This window comes from Tachypleus tridentatus, chromosome 7 (genome assembly GCF_004210375.1).
Source record: "Tachypleus tridentatus isolate NWPU-2018 chromosome 7, ASM421037v1, whole genome shotgun sequence".
NCBI lineage: Eukaryota > Metazoa > Arthropoda > Merostomata > Xiphosura > Limulidae > Tachypleus > Tachypleus tridentatus.
The window spans coordinates 42509043-42526499 of NC_134831.1; the positions used below are offsets into that span (position 1 = coordinate 42509043).

The 17457-nt window shown below is 35.2% G+C and overlaps 1 protein-coding gene across 2 annotated transcripts in view; it reads left to right on the forward strand.

The window, feature by feature from the left end:
- The window catches only part of LOC143255525 (high-affinity lysophosphatidic acid receptor-like), a 35039-nt gene that overhangs the window by 6674 nt on the left and 10908 nt on the right, over positions 1-17457 (forward strand). The window lies entirely within an intron of this gene.

Consider the following 17457-nt stretch of genomic DNA (forward strand, 5'->3'; position numbering starts at 1 on the left):
TATATACACATAGTGTGTGTGTATGTACATATATATATATATATATATATATATACCCTACTCCAGCGCAGTCTTCCTGGTTTATACAAAAAACAAACACTTATTAGATAATTTGGTTTGAACAGAAATTCATGACAGCATGAAACATTAATATAAGGTGACAGAAGAAAGTGAAACTGTAACATAGTTATATTAATTTATTAACGAGTCTTTGAAATGAAACTAAAAGGGCAGTCTTGATACGAAAAATAAAGATATTCTAGCGAAATACAACTGTTTTACTGACAACAACAGTGAAGGACAAGGTAAACAGAACGCAGATGTTTTTACTGGAAAGAGGTGCAAGGAATAAAGTAAACAGAACATAAATGTTTTACTGACACTTAGTTCAACGAATAGAGTACCAGAACAGTCTTGTTTTCAATGGTAACGCGTTAGGAAAGGACAAGAAACAGAACACAGTATTGGAGCAGGATACGTCTGATAAAACCACAGAGGAAACAGAACATAGATTTTTATTGAAACGCTTGCTGAAAAAGTTAACTAACACACTGAAAACAGTGTGTAAATAACGGTAAACTCAAGTTGTTGTACAGACAACAGGATGAGGAAATTTAGTAAATGTAAAACAGTTTCTATAGTGATAACAGAATAAGGAAATTTGGTGAATAAAAAAAATTCTCCGCTGACAATTGGTTGAAGATGTTTGGTCAATAAAACGCTGTTATATATGTACTTACAAGAAACGATTTTTCCGTCCTTTAATAAGTTTAAAACGTAGAGCGTAAAATAACAACTGTTGATCCTTTAACAGATAGAGACAAACAGTTGACTTTACTCACATTGGTTAAAACAAGAACGATCGAAACAGAGCAGCGTTTCGATGTGTCTAAAGATCGAACGATCAGGCATGATAGATACATGTAGTTGAATCAGTAACTGACACTGAAGTTCTGACTGGATTGATAATTTTCTGCTGAGCGTTGCACAGGTGAGAGGGCGTTGGGGTATGGGGTTCGAAGCGGTCACAGACCTTTCCTTCTGAAGAAAAAAAAACCGGATTCTGCATTAGTCGAGAACCTGTCTGCGTGAAGATTCACATTGTGTTATGCATGAGTAGAAATAAATATAATTCGCCCTTAGCACAATGAATTTATGAATTTCTACTAGTCCTGTATGAGGTAGCGACATCTGGTGATTGTCACAAAAAGCAGTCACAGAGAATAAAATGAAGCACTCGACCTCCTCGCATTATCTTGATTGATTATACAAAATGACGTCTCCCATTATTGAGCATACGAATAACTCGTTACCACCTATTTTTAACCGTTTTTTTTTATCCGTTATCATTTGTATTCGCCTCTTTAAAATCAAATGCTGTGAACTCATTTTCTTTTCTCGAAATTCTACTTCTGATGTGGAACGAGTACATTTTAAAGTCAGAAGTTCACTTGAATCTTGACATATTGGGTTTGTGTTCGAGGAATTTAGATGACTCCCAGGATAACTCAAACGTGTATAAGTTGGAGGTATGAGATGGATTTTCGTTTCAAAGTAGAATATCCATATTCATTCGAATCTATTTATTTTTCAATTTTTTTGCTCTAAAGTGTAAAATGCACAATGGACTATCTGTGCTGTGCTCACCAACCCTGATTTTGTAAAGCCGTCAGAGTTACCGAAGAGACTTTCTGTTGGGTGGGGGTAGGGTGTAGCTCGTCCCTCTCTGTCTGTGTGTTACTACTTGTTTGCCCTAAGCAGTGTAGAGGAAGAGCCACGTTAGGGTTAGTTAATAGGATTATTTTCATGACAAGAGGGTTTTCTCTCGTCCTAAACATTTTATAAAGCATCGGTAAGGACGAAGTATAAAATCGATGATTCATTTCTTTGAGGAGAATTTATTGTGATAGAACAAATGAAGCTGTAGCAAACTACTATCATAGTGAAACATTCAAAACGATATAAGCACTTTACAAATAATCTGAACAAAATTTAGTTCATACAGTGTTTTAAAAAGTTCTTTTTGTAGAAGTTAGTAACTACGAAGAATGAGGTCTGAAAAGAACGTCGCGACGAGGACTGTCTGATGTTTTGAATTACGTCAGTGACGAACACGAGACCGTCGTGACGAGGACAGTCTGATGAATCAGTTTTAATCAAACGTTTTTATATGAAATCGCGAACGTAGCAGATGCCAATTTCACGGTGTAGGATATATAAACACAATTATATATTCGGTATACACATAGCCACTGTCTTAAGTAGCACGTGCGCTTGAGTAACTGAGCGTGACAGTATTCTAGCAAGTGCTAGTGATTTGTTAGGAAGTTCTTATTTCAGCTTGTACTCAAGAAACTAGGGGTTTTTGACCTCTTCCATCTAGTGTGCCTTGCTGGAAATAGGCACTTTGTTAGACACACTTTATGTGTGTCATCAGTTATCCACGTTTTGCTAGTAGGACGAGAAAGGCAACTATTGAAGGAGGTAAGGAAAATGTCTAACTGATATATCACTCTTCCAGTCGATTACTTATCTTTCAGCTGTTCCTAACGTCCACAAGGTTGTTACTAACAAATCTGATCATGGTTGAAACTGTAAAAGAAAAAAAAAAAAAATGTACTTCAGCCATTTCACCACAGGTCCACGCACAGCAAAAGTAGGTTTATAGCTAATGAGTCTAAGATGAACGTTTGTTTGTTTGTAGTTAAGCACAAAACTACAAAATGGACTACCTGTGCTATGCTCACCATGGGTATCGAAGCCCAGTCGCTAGCTTTGTAAGTCTGCAGACTTACCACTTTTATATTTTCGATTTAATGTTTAGTTATTTCATTATCTTTTTTTTTTCTGTTAACAGTTAACTCGCATAAGTTTTCATGTGGTCAGATACTTAACTCTGTGGAATGTTATTTTTTACTTCATGTTGGAGATGAAAGGTACGAATATATTATTTTATAATTGTTGTTTTCATTCCTGAAACTATCGGATCTTACTTAATGGTTTCGTTAATAGACAAACGAAAGGTCTGATGAACATTACTTTAGCTAACTAGTCGTCATATAGAGCGAACTTTGTGAAAATTGCAATAAAAAGGAATTACGAAATGTGAAATAGCGTTTTAACTGAGTAACTTTAGGATATTTTGAAGTGAAATTTGTGAAGCATAGATTGATAAATTTTTATCGTGCGGTAATTTTAGAGGAATCTTGATATTCTAATTTCGCAGTGTTGTTTGATCGTTACTAGTAGTTATTATATATTCCATTTAATAAAGATAAAAACTATTCGGTAAAGAAAATGTATAGAATTTACTGTTAGTGAACTGCGGTCCAGTGATGGGTCAGCGCTAAGTGGCCCGACGCAGCCAGGTGGTTAGGGATCTGGACTCGTAATCTGAGAGTCGCAGATTCGAATCCCCGTCACACCAAAATTGTTCGCCCCTTCAGCTGTGAGGGCGTTATAACGTAAGATCAATCCCATAATTGGTTGGAAAAAGAGTAGTCCAAGAGTTAGTGGTGGGTGGTGATGACTAGCTGTCTTCCCTCTAGTCTAACAGTGCTAAATTAGGGACGGCTAGTACAGAAAGCCTTGTTGTAGGTTTGCGCGAAAATCAAAAACAAACAAACAAGTCACGGTAAGTTTGCTGATTTGCGACTTCAAAGTCTGGGATCGATTCCTCTCCTTGGATAAAGCACGGGAAGCACATTGTGTTGCTTTCTGCTGAGAACGACTAGTTAATTGTGAGTATAGATTGATTCTCGCCAAAGTTTGTTGCACACGCTCAACCACTAACAAGCATGGATGCATTAACACACGGACATGGAGATAAAGAGAGTAAAAATAGAACTAGAGTTGCAATTAAAACAATGTCAGGTGTTATGAAGTTTCCTTGATCTCATTTTCCTTGTTAAGATCATTTATTTTGTGACCTATATTCCGTCTCTTGGTTGCCGTGACGATCTTAATGACAGGAGGACGATAGTTACAAACGTCACTTCGGGAATGAGCCATCTTTGTTCGTGTGTAGATAGAGAGACAGAGATAATGAGATGACAGTTCCATCATTGTACTAGCCCTTCTTTGTCTTAAGTACTAGAATTGTTGTTCTCGCTGTGTTGTGGAAATAAAGAGAAAATAAAAATGACTTGACTGTCAAATTCCCGATTTATTTTTAAACCGTTTACTGCCATTGGAGTACATGCACTGAGATAACGTTGATTTTTACATTAAGAAACTTTAAAAAATTGGGAGAATTCGTTCACTTTCTATGTAAATATATAGGAGACTCCAGCATCACTTATTAAGCCTAACTCTTATGCTATTAGAAGCCATGTAGCTGACAATGGCATTGAGTCAGTTGGGTTATGTGGCTCTTTCACACACACATTTCTTAGGGCCACAGCTACAATATGGCGTTGTTGTTAATCCCAGGTCGAGTAACACCACCATTAGTCTAATAAAAAACAAGTTAATTTGTTTTTTTGTTAATTACACAGCTAACAAAGGGCAACCTGCGTTTTGCTTCAACACCTTAATTTAATTTGTAAGTCCTCAGGATTACCACTGAGCTAACGGGTTGGATGGGTGGATAAAATGAAAAGACGAACTAGAATTTCAAACGTTAAAAATAAACGTCGAATCCAATATTAATTTTATATAACGTTAGGAAAACTAACAACGATCTATTATGTGTAATAATTTTTAGTTTAAAAGTAACTTGTTCCTGATATTTTTAGAACGTTGTTTAGCTTATCATAGACAGTGTTGGATCCTTTCTTCGTTTTTGGGTCTTTAAGAAAGACCTGTAAACGGTCAGCTATGTATTTTCATCTAGGTTTTTACGCACTTATAAAAGTCCTCTGTCTGTTACGCATGCCCATAAATGTTAGGCAAATACTGTATAATCTCTTGACAGTTAACAATAGCCTTCCCACTTTGGTGGCTTTACGGAAAGCTCGAAGGCTGCTGTGGGTGCAAACTAACCCATCGTGTAGGTTCGTGTTTAACAACAAGCGAAGTAAGAGTAACCAGCACAAAAACATTCCACTCACGGACTTGCTCAACGTTTTCGTTATTTTCGAGAAATATTATACACTTATGAAAAATACGTTTGAGTACGCCACCTGGTGAATTGGTCTGGAAGAATATAGTAATATTCAAATATTCTTTTTATAATATTATGTTGGTTTATAAAATAATTTTGCAATAAAATTCCGAATTTTTACAAAATTTGGCTTTCTTTCTCAAAATTTTGACACTCTATACCCATCACCAGGGGCGCAATAACCAACAGGTTGGGCTTAAAATTAACCTTAATACGCTCCAGTTCATCCCACAGATAAACAACCTACTTGACATCCCTGAAATTGAAATCGTTATTTTCTTTGTGTCAAACTAAGACAGCTACTGGCTTTTGTATAATCGGCAGAGTGAGAAAAACCTTGTAACATAAAACTTCAAACTCGATAAAAAAAATTGGATATATTACACAGCATCTGTTTGTGTATACTTCCGACAGCGTTTATCTGATTACTTCTGGATCTGTCTGATAGTGTGTTTGTCTATGTACTTTTGTATCTGTCTAATAGTGTGTTTGCCAATGTACTTCTGTATCTGTCTGTCTTATAGCTTGTTTGTCTACTACTTCTGTATCTGTCTATCTTATAACTTGTTTATTTACCTACTTCTGTATCTATCTGATAGTATCTTTGTCTACCTATTTCTTTATCTGTCAACCTGTATACTTTTACATCTGTCAGAAATCTTACTTCCTGTATTTACCTTTATAGCTCAATAAGCATTAATTATGCCATGAGAAAAATATAAATTAATTTAGATTTGAAGTTTCAACATTAACAAGGATGTCATTTTCATTATTGTTCTTTCCAGTATGAACTGTGAGCTCTTCTGTTGTCTTTTAAGATTATTGTTCATTCTAGTATAAGGTGTGAGCTCTTCTGTTGTATTGTAAGATTTTTGTTCATTTTAGTACGAGGTGTGAGCTCTTCTGATGTCTTGTAAGGAAACGACGAAACGTGAATGATACTTGAGGTTGTTTTTTTTTTAATATTTGGGAAGGACTAGACTTTTCCCACGTAGACAACTAGAATCCAGCTGGTGGGGTCAGCTTATATGTACTTCACCAACTAGACTTGTCTGAAGTCTATAGCATGCATGTTTAATTATTAAGTGGAAAATTACTTGCCGTTCAGATTCATAATAAGTTAATTGTCGGTAACTACACGATGTCTGGCAACCAGCATCATGTGACATGTGCCGCCAAAGACAGGGAGAGAGAGAGAGAGAAGCCGCTGCTCCAAGTTCTTGTGACTTAACTTTTAGCGCGGATATTGTATCGCATATGTAAACATACCGTAATATTGAAGTAGTATAGCAAACTAACCGCTCGAACTACTATTAAGAAGGAGAGAGAAAAGGAAAAATGGGGATTATTTACCCAGATAATTTCCTTTTGGGGTAACTAACTTTAAAAAGTATTTGATGTGTTTATGTTTTATAAAAGAATTAAAAAACAAACTTTCCAGTAACCAAGTATTAAGTGATGTCACGTGACGAATTAGAAGCTAATATTCAACAGCAAGTAGTAAATTGGATTGGAACAACGCATGCGCACTGTTAGTTTAAATTTAGAGAATAGGATTTGTTGGTCGAAGAATAGTCTAACTAAGGCTAATGCAAACAGAGAGTAAATAATTGCACTCTTGAAATAAATTGAAAAAAGTTACATTTTTCACGTAAAAGGGTGACAAAACGAAAAACAATAAGAGATAGAGGACAAGAAAGAAGCGCGAATAATTAAAATGTGGCCCCATTTACACGTATGTTTTGAAATAATTGCAAATCTACAATATTTTTAACGCAATGTAAATTATTCAGTAGTTAAAGCAAAGAAAATTGAAAATGGATCTGTTCAGTTAAAAGGTGAACAAAACACGATTTTATTGTCTTACTGAAAATGTTTTACTGGACTTATGTAGCCTGAGAGTTTACGAAAGGGAGTTTTTGTTTGTTTCAAAATTTTCTCACAAAGTTACACAAAGTGTTATCGTAAGGATATCTATCTCTAAATTTGAACTAGAAGACTAGAGAGATGAAAGACAGTTAACAGCGCCATCTACAACCGTCGGGCTGTTATTATGCTACCGAATGTTAGGATTTGACTGTCGTTCTTATAACGGTGAAATCCATAGTTTCAAAATATGTGGTGCTTTTGTTTTCACTATTTGGTGGCGCATAATAAATCCCGCATTTATTTTCCGGAAACACTAGTCACTTAGTCACGTCCTGTCTCACTGTGAATGAATTTAACCACATTATATAGCATATGTGATGATAGCTTATTATTGGTATTTTACTATCATAAACTGGCGTTGTGATAATTATTATTGTATTTTACTTCAGTAAACTTCGTTTTCATAATTAATGCTAAGGTTCTACTGTGGTAAACAGGTTTTGTGACGACTGTTACTAGTATTTTACTGTAATAAACTTGGTTTGTGGCAATTATTATTAGTATTATGGTACAATAAAAAGCTGTTGGGATAAATATTACTAGTAGTTTATTTCACCACATTGTCGCTCTGATAATCAATGCTGATATCTTACTGTAATAAATAAGTGTTGTGATAACTATTCACATTTTACTGTGATAAACAATTTTTTCTATAATTATTACTAATATTTTACTTCAATAACTAGGTGCTGTGATAACCGTTGCTAGTATTTTATTGTAATAAATATTTTGTTAATTTATACCAGTTGTTTCAGCTTCTATTTGTTGTAAATGTTAATGTGTTAATTACGCATCCGTGTTCTGTTAGTCACTATAACATCCGTTTTAAGACAGTTAACTCTTCCATTCGTTACACTAACTAACGAAACAATTAATTATCATAATAAGTATATATTATTGTAACGAATGGAAGAGTTAACTGTCTTAAAACGGATGTTATAGTGACTAACAGAACACGGATATATTTATGATCGTTTGAAAGGTAAGTTCAACAAATGGTTTTATTTGTACCTTTTCTAATCGTCTAGAAGACTACATTTAGTATTTTATTAGGTTAAACATATTAGTTCTGTTTAACTTACATTATCAGACAAACAGAGACAGCAGTAATATCCTTCTCTTTCTTCTTGGTCTTTGTCTAATTTCTTTTATTACTTGAGGGCTAAGTGTACTAGCCGTTCGTAATTTACAGGTGATGGGTACCTAGTAAACACCTCCCACCTCCAACTCGTGGGCTGCTCTAATAAAGTACTGGACCTTGACTGTCACACTTACAACGCCTCCACCTCCAACTTGTGGACTACTATAATGAAATACTGGACCTTGACTGTCATTCTTACAACGTGTGATGTCCGCCATGATAACCACTCAGTCCCCTTTTCAGACACTTAGTAAAGCTTTTGGATTGACTGTTATTTACATCTATTCACTTCAAGTTTGAGATATAAACTTCACAGTTCTCAACGTTGTTTTGTGACAGTTATACAGGTAGAAGAAATGTGTCATGTATAGTTGTAATAGTCGGGGGAAAATATGTTATACAGAGTTGTAGAAATTAAAGAAATGCGTTGCGTAGCGTTGCAAAGGTAGAAAATATGTCACGTATGGTTACAGAGGTCAGGAAAGGTGTCAGATAGAGCTGTATAGGTAGGAAAAATGTGTTACATAGGATTGCAGAGGTTAGAGAAACGTGACACTAACGTTGAATAGGTTGGAGAAAATGTGTCGCACAAAGGTGTAAAGACGGAAAAATGTATCATTTATAACTGTAGAAGGAGAAGAAATTCGTTATGTAGAGTTTTAGAAGCCAAGAAAAAAATGTCTTATAGAATTGTAAAGGCCGGTAAAAATGTGCTATAAAGAGTTGTAGTAGCTGGGAAAAATATGTGGTATAGAATTGTAGAGGTCAGTGGAAAATGCGTCACATAGATTTGTAGCGATCAGAAAATTTAGTTATGTAGGGTTGTAGAGGTGTGGGAGGGATTTGCCACTAGAGTTGTAGAGGTAGAGGTAGAGGAAATTTTATCATGCAGTTGAAAATATTAGGGGAAAATATATCACTTAGAGTTGTAAAAGTGGGAGAAATGTGTCAGGTATAGAGGTCGGATAAATATTTCAAGATAATGTCACGCAGAGTTTGAGAGTTCAGGGAAGTGTGTCACGTTATGTTTTGGAACAAAGTTTTATAATAAAAAAACACAAAAACACGTACAATGAGATCTTCATACATCCCTCCTAATGTTGAATTTATCATGTACCGAAATAGGTATCCTCTCTGTAAAACTGACTTTCGCTGTGCTTCTGCTGTTTTATATGCATGTTGGTGTTCCAGAAATGTAGATATTCATGCTTCTTAAATATTTCTAATATATTTCTAGTTAGGGTCTCAGAAAAGACAACTTTGGAAGGCTTTACTTGTTTAAAGTTGGTTATAAGTGATTCTAAAACAGTGTAGCTGCGATGTATCCAAACATAGCTGTATATCGAGCTTTATTTTACCGTTTTGACTTTCAAAATTACAAACTAAAATGGCCGACAGTTTTTATGGTCCAATATTGTTTTTTGTTAAAGATTAGTGACAATTATTTTTAACACGAGTTTGACCTCCTGAGTCTGTTATTTACCAAGCTGTATTTAACATTTTTGACAAACAATATAAAAATAAATAGTTACCAAAATACATGTATGAAGCAAGTGGGTGTTAGGATGTAATAATACCTTTGTCTTCAGTCATATTGAATGAAAACCTATGTGACTACTTCTGTGTTAAAATATCTCCCCGAATATTTAGTGCAACATGTACCAGTGGAAAAAAAAAATGTCATTGTAAGGATGGTAAACGAGGTTGATCATTTTACCATCCTGCAATGATTTTGTCAGATGTGAGATAGGTACATAGTTATTCTTGGATGAAAGTGTTTGACTTTCTTCAGGGGACAAATCAGATATAGACATGAACGATGATCGACAACTGATGGAAGAGGTGAGGGATTTCAAGTCCATTTTCATCTGCAGGACCACGATCATGATTTTAAACTTCAGACAGGTACAAATAAATGCCCCAGTTGGCTGCCTGTTGAAGTCCACAGGTACAAATAAACGCCCCAGTTGGCTGCTTGTTGAAGCCCATTTCGTAGTGGCAGCCTGGAAGGATCAGTACGTTTGTGGCCTGGTCTCTTTTTCTACACAGACCTCATTAATTTGTCTTCAGTAGCTATAGGGTAATTAACTACAACGAGCTGAACGTTTATTTTTTGATCAAGGTCAGCATGCCTCATTATTTATTCACTCGTTTTGAATTTAGTGACAGAGATAATTCTCTGTTTGAGATACGCACCTCGAAAAACAAGCGTAGTGACAGAGATAACTCTCTTTTAGGGATGGTCTTCTTTACAGAACAAACGTAATGACAGAGATAACTCTGTTTGGAACACCCTTCTTTACGTAACTTTTATAGAAGCGTCAATTTATAGGTATAATTGAACTGGACTACTTTGTTTTATATACACCATACGTTATCTGAGACCATTTCACTTGGCCAGATCTACTAAATCAGTTGTAGCTACTCCGGTCTTTACCTTTTATATATAAATTTTGGTGCCACACCGGTGAAACAGTGTGCTCTGTACCAAAGATGGACTCCATCCTGTCAATGAAAGATTTGAATTTGATATCTTTTATATTTGTTGCTGTTTTTCTCATAGTTGTGTTTAGTCACTGTTAACCTGCTTAACGTACACCGTCTTTGCTTAATACTTGGCAAATAATACATACACGACGAGAAACCAGAATACGCGTTATGAAACTAATTAGAATATCCATGGTTTAGTAACAACTGCAACAAACGTAAGTGTTAGATACCATCTCTTTAACCACCGGTGCTAAACCTATTGGATAAAAACACGTTTCACATCAAGCTACACAAACTACAAGCGTAAAAATAAGTTATGTTACTTATTACTTTTAACTCTTCTTTAACAATAACAACATTCTGTTAACTTTTAACCGTCACTACTATGGTTATAAAAATAATGAACATAAAGATAAATAACTGAATTAAGAAATAAATACATTTAAAAATAAATGAAGTAATATCGAAATGAATACATTGACAAATAAATACATACTTTTGTATCCATATTTATTGATTAACTTATTTAATTTTGTTCATTTCAATAATTGTATATTTACTAATCCGTTATTTTTATATTGTATTGTTCATTATTTTATTTATTAATTTATTTCGACATTCTAGTTCTTGCGTGATTCGGTATGTCTGCGGACTTGAAACGCTAGAAAGTGTGTTTTGATACTCATGGCGGGCAAAGCACGGATAGCTCTTTGTGTAGCTTTGCATTTAACGACAAATAAACAAATTATTGAGAGACTTATTTGATAATTATATGTTTTTATACTGGAGTCAAAGAATTAAAATACAGTTTGATAAGAAGCAAAGTTGGACTCTACAACTCCAAATTACGTTAAAATTAGTTATTGGCCGGATTCTTATCAAGACACGATCCTCTGTTTCCCTGTATTATTATTCGGTGTTTAATGTTAAATAAGCCTAGTGGTAGTCGAAGGTCTTTGGAAAGTTTGTTTTGAGTTTCGCACAAAGCTACATGAGGGCTATCTACGATAGCCGTCCATAATTTAGCACTGTAAAACTAGAGAGAAGGCAGCTAGTCATCATCACCCACCATGTACTCTTGGGCAACTCTTTTACCAACAAATAGTGAGATTGACCATAACATTATAACGCCACTACCACTGGAAGGACGAGCATGTTTAATGGGAGGAAGATTCGAACCTGCGACCCATATCACTTGGCCATGCATTACATTAGAAACTGACTTTTGTTTTAAATATACATTCTAAACTTTATAAATACGAATGATAAAATATTACGAGTCGAGAGCCATAACCATCTTTAGAAACTTTCACGCTTGTAGTCTATGTAATTTCATTTCATAGAAAGAGGTGTGTGTGTGCGTGTGTGTGTTTTCTCATAGCGAAGTCACATCGGGCTATCTGCTAAGTCCACCGAGGGGAATCGAACTCCTGATTTTAGAGTTATAAATCTGTAGACTTATCGCTGTACCAGCTGGGGGACTCCTAGAAAGATAATCTCGTTTCTCTGCTGCAGCCTTTTGGGGGGAGAATTCAGAACTGAAACATAATTCTTTTAATTATCCGTTTGATTGAACTTGAATAACTTTTTTTATTCTATTCTTCATACAATATGGTTGAAATCTTTCTTTAATGGAACGAGCACTTTTACATTATCAATTCAGATTATTCGTTTAAGACATACAAGTATTTTTAAGGATTCTCTTTGAAATGCAATGCTGTGCTGTATGTTATAATAGAAAAAAACTGAGAAAAAGCCGCTTGTCATCTCCCCAGTCTTTTGCTTTAAACTTTATCATTTAAAACTTGTAGTTTGGAGCACACACTACGATTTATTTCTAACACAACTGTTTCTTTATCTATTTATTTATATATTTTTTGTCTTTATCTGTCTATTTTTTGCTTGCCTGTTTGTCGGTAAGCACAAGACTACACAAAGGGCTATCTGTGCTATGCCCTTTTCCAATGTTGTAAGGTCGCAGACACACCGCTGGGCCCGGCATAGCCACGTGGTGAGGGCGCTCGACTCGAAATCTGAAGGTCGCGGCTTCGAATTCCCGTTACACCAAACATATTCGCCATTTCAGTTGTAGGGTGTTATAATGTTACGGTCAATCCCACTATTTGTTGGTAAAAGAGTAGCCCAAGAGTCGGCGGTAGGTGATGATGATTAGCTATTTTCCCTCTAGTCTTACACTGCTAAAGTAGGGACGGTTAGCACAGATACCTCCCGTGTAGCTTTGGGCGAAATTCACAAACAAACAAACAAGCAAACAAAAATGCCGCTGTGCTCCTGGGGGGAGGGAGCGCAACTGTTTCGACAATTTTCGTTGGGGAACATGCCAATAAGTTTGTTTGTTTGGAATTTCGCACAAAGCTACTCGAGGGCTATCTGTGCTAGCCGTCCCTAATTTAGCAGTGTAAGACTAGAGGGAAGGCAGCTAGTCATCACCACCCACCGCCAACTCTTGGGCTACTCTTTTACCAACGAAAAGTGGGATTGACCGTCACATTATACGCCCCCACGGCTGGGAGGGCGAGCATGTTTAGCGCGACGCGGGCGCGAACCCGCGACCCTCGGATTACGAGTCGCACGCCTTACGCGCTTGGCCATGCCGGGCCCCATGCCAATAAGAGGTTCAGTACATGACATTCAATAGCTAAAATTCGGCTTACAACCAAGGAAAATGTGAGAACGCCCATAATGTTTTTTTTTTGTTTTGTTTTTTACAGGCAAAATGTTTGAACCTTATCAGGCAAGAAATAAATTTTATTAAAAATCCGGAAGTGATGCATCACTAATTTTAAAAAAAAGCTTTAGCGGTACGGAAGTTTCATCAATAAAAGGTTTAAAACTAATTTAGCTGAAAATAGACAAGACGCCATATTGCTGTTATGATATATATATATTCCGTTTGTATGTCACGATAGTGTGCGGAGTGGCACGTCAAATGGGTAAGATGGACTATTACACTTGAAAAACTTTCAACTTGTGAAGTGAAGTCATGTCCCCTCGAGTCAATTTATTGTCACGTACGTGGCCCACTGAATGCGTGAGATTGCTTCACAAACTATACCTAGTTCTTCCGGTAGGGTTATGTTCTGCATCTTAATTAGGGGCAGGTTTCTGAGTCCGCGTGCGAGACAGCACGTGTAACTCAATAGATTTGTCGGTGATAACTAAACGACTTAGTTTCAGAGACCTCTCATCCAAACTAGAACTAGTTTGATTATTTGAAAGTAGAATAAGTATTTTTCCTTCTTTTTTAATTAGTTAATTTCTATAATATCCGATGTTTCTTTCCTTCTTGCTTTTTTTAGAGCACAATACATACAGTTAATTATCTGTTGTATATTTCGAAATAATACTAACTGCAGAAGCCTTCAAGAAAAAATTAGAATTTACAAAAAGTGGATCAGATTAATAGTTTTATCTATCTAACTATATATATACATCTTAATCTTAATTTAAAATAATACCGTTCATAATCAGTGATGTCGAGAAAACCTACTTGTAGAGAAATATTCATCGTCAGATTCACGATGACCGAAGAAGGTCGAAACGTTGTTCGCTCCTCTACGTAAAATGTTTTCTCAACCCAAACGAGCCGTTTTTACTTATATAATACCGTTCATAGTTCTGTATTTTTGTTTTGTTATATTTTTGCTATTGTGATAACGTATTTGTTAACTTGTACATCTGAAATAAAAATGTTGTATTTTACATGCTATTTAATCTGGACTACAGAACTGAGTAATCGCTTCTACGCCTTTGATGTAATACAGATAATTGTTATATAAATATATATATATATATGTTCATATGTTGTAATTAAAATTTTATTATTAATTAACTGTATTACTAGACAGGAGAATATACATACTTGTATTAGTAATCTAAGCTAACTAATTACTACAGCTTTGAGGCTGATACGAACTTAGCTGTATAAGCAGTGTGTGATTGAATGGTGGGATACTGTAATTCTTTGGTATGCTATTTTTTCTCGAGTAGTAAAATATTTTGTGTTATAAATTACTTTCTGTTGCCTATGTAGTAAGTTTAAGAGCTTAAAACGCTAAAATTAGATATTATATTCCTGTGATACTTAATGTGGATGTGATAAATGTCAGCAGTGATATAATGGGGTGCAATAGATGTCAGTAATGACATCATAATTAGAAGAATGGGTAAGTCACTTAGTCATTAACATCTACATCCAATCAGAGCAAACTACTTATTTGGAAAAAAAAATTAGAGAAAAAACATTATGAATAGCAAGCTAATGTTTTTGACAATTCACTTGATAATGGTATCATAATCAGAGACAATGTTACGTTGCTTAAACATAACTGAACAATAGTATAATTAAGGAGGTCGTAACTGAACAATAGTGTTATTGTCGGAAGAGGGCGATATATTATTTATATACGGTGTAAGTGAACAATGGTACTGTTGATGGAAGTTGTTGGGATTAAGCACATTAACAAAGTAGAATGATATACTGTTCGATGCTTTGTATTCAAACAATACAAAGTTAAAAAATAGTTTTTTTATAGTACTATGTTTCAGTTATTTCTGTTTATTATTTAAAAATATGGTCATCTCACATTGAGTCCTAGTCGTATTATCTGAAAATATTTGAGGCTTTTAGGTCTAAAAGGCTGGGAGAGGTAGAACTATTTATAGACCAGTGAAGGCACGAAAACGCCTTGAGCAGTTTCTCTGAAGTGCCTGAATATCCTGTAGCGCGTTCTACATCTCACTTGAAATGGTTCTCACTGTCATCTTCTTGTCGATTTTCTGAGATGGGGCAGGGAAGAACATATTTTGAAATTCTGTATTTTGAAACAGAAAACGCTTTGAAAAGACACTTGTATCAGAGGAGGAAATACAACTGTTTCAAATTTTAAATTCCAGAACTGTAGCTTAATTTTTTATAAAATTAAAAGTTCAATTAGTTTTTGCTCCGCGCTAGTACAGCGGTAAGTCTACGGATTTACAACGCTAAGATCAGCGGTTCGATTCTTCTTGGCGGGCTCAGCAGATAACCCGATGTGGCTTTGCTATAAGAAAAACAAACACACTCATACATAGTGATTAGCTCTTATTAAAAAATTCTTGACTTTACATTATTATTTTCTCAAACGGTGAGACCTCACTCTATAGAAGTAGACGCGTATCGTGTCACTGGTTTGAATGAAAGTGAAAGAACGTAAAGGCCCGCACATTTTTAGCAAAGGTTAAGTAGAATGGCAATGCCACCTGTAGAAAGAACGAATTTTAAAACAGTAATGTCTTCTGTAGATACTGTAGGAACTTTAAAGCATTAATGTATCCTATATATAATATCAGCTTTAAATCGGTTATGTATTTTATAGAAAGTACGAGTTTTAAAACGGTAATGTTTCCTGTATAGAATAAAATTTTTAAAGCAGTAACGTTTCCTGTATAAATCACGAATTTTAAAATATACGCGTCCACCATACAGTGAGTGATAAACAACGTGTGTCGCACAGTATGTAGACATAAACAAGTAAAAATGAACTGATATGACATGTGGTTATGTAGTAGTGGGATTTAACATCCTTGCTGTTTAGCAGAGCCTCATGGGAGTTTATGTTGTTGTACAGTCGTGGTATTAAACTAACGAAACCATTCAAAGCTTTTTAACAATCCATGTTGTTGTACAGTTTTAGAACTAACAACGGAATGCTATCATTGAAAGTCTTGTAAGTATCCCAGTATTTTAAAATTGTGGTTATTGTACTGTTGAAAGCGAACACCACCTGGCAATGTGGTCACTTTGCCAATTGACTTAAAATATATAGAGCGTTTCTGTTATCACTAAGCAGTGTAAAAAACCAATTGACCCTTAAACGGAGTTTTATGAAAATATACGATATTTACCATAAACCAGTTATTATCTTGTTTTTAAGTCATGTTCACTTACGGCTGTTTCTGGTTGCAAAGTTACCTTGCTTAACTCTTTGTGTCCCAAGGAAAGATAACGAGCTTATGAGACAGAATAAAAATGAATCGACAGTCTTTTAATCTTCCAAATTAAAACCGTCAAAGTCTTTTCTGACAGGTTGATTGAATTCACTCACTTACAGAACTTGACATTTCTAACAGCCTCTCGTCTAATTAAATGTTCGTGCTAAAGCAAGCAATGTTTTAATAACAAGCGTACCGTATGATAACAGACCTAGATTCACCTAGCTATTGCAAGCTGTCTCTTAATTTTTTAATTGTAGAGGACAGACATCAAGCAGATAGGACAACACTTTTCATTGTATTTGGCTAGCTGTCAGCTAGTGCGCAATGTTAACAAAGCTGACATAGATGTCTTAAATACAGTGACTATGTTTAACTAGTTCACGACTAGATAGGAGCATTTTGAATGAACTTGGTTCAGATAAAGACACTTTGAAAAGCTGTAAAACCTTGAGAAAATCTGTATCAATTTTCATATTAACAGTATTTAAAGCAATTATTTAATTTCTGACAAAAAAAAAAGCATACGTTTCCTTATTCCGTCATGTATTGTTTTTGTAAGCTTGCTTTGAATATGACTACTAGTTTTGGTAAAACAACATTTTATTAAAATGTTTTAACTGTTGTCTGAAGAGGTCGTAATGAGGTATTGGTTGTGAAGTTCAGATAGTTTATAAATAATCCTAAAGTACCAGGACCAGGCGTGGCCTAATGGTTGCATTTCTGAACTGTGAATCAAGTATTTCATTGTTTGCTTCCATTTTCCTTGAAAACGCGCTCTGTTCTTTAGGCCAGTGTC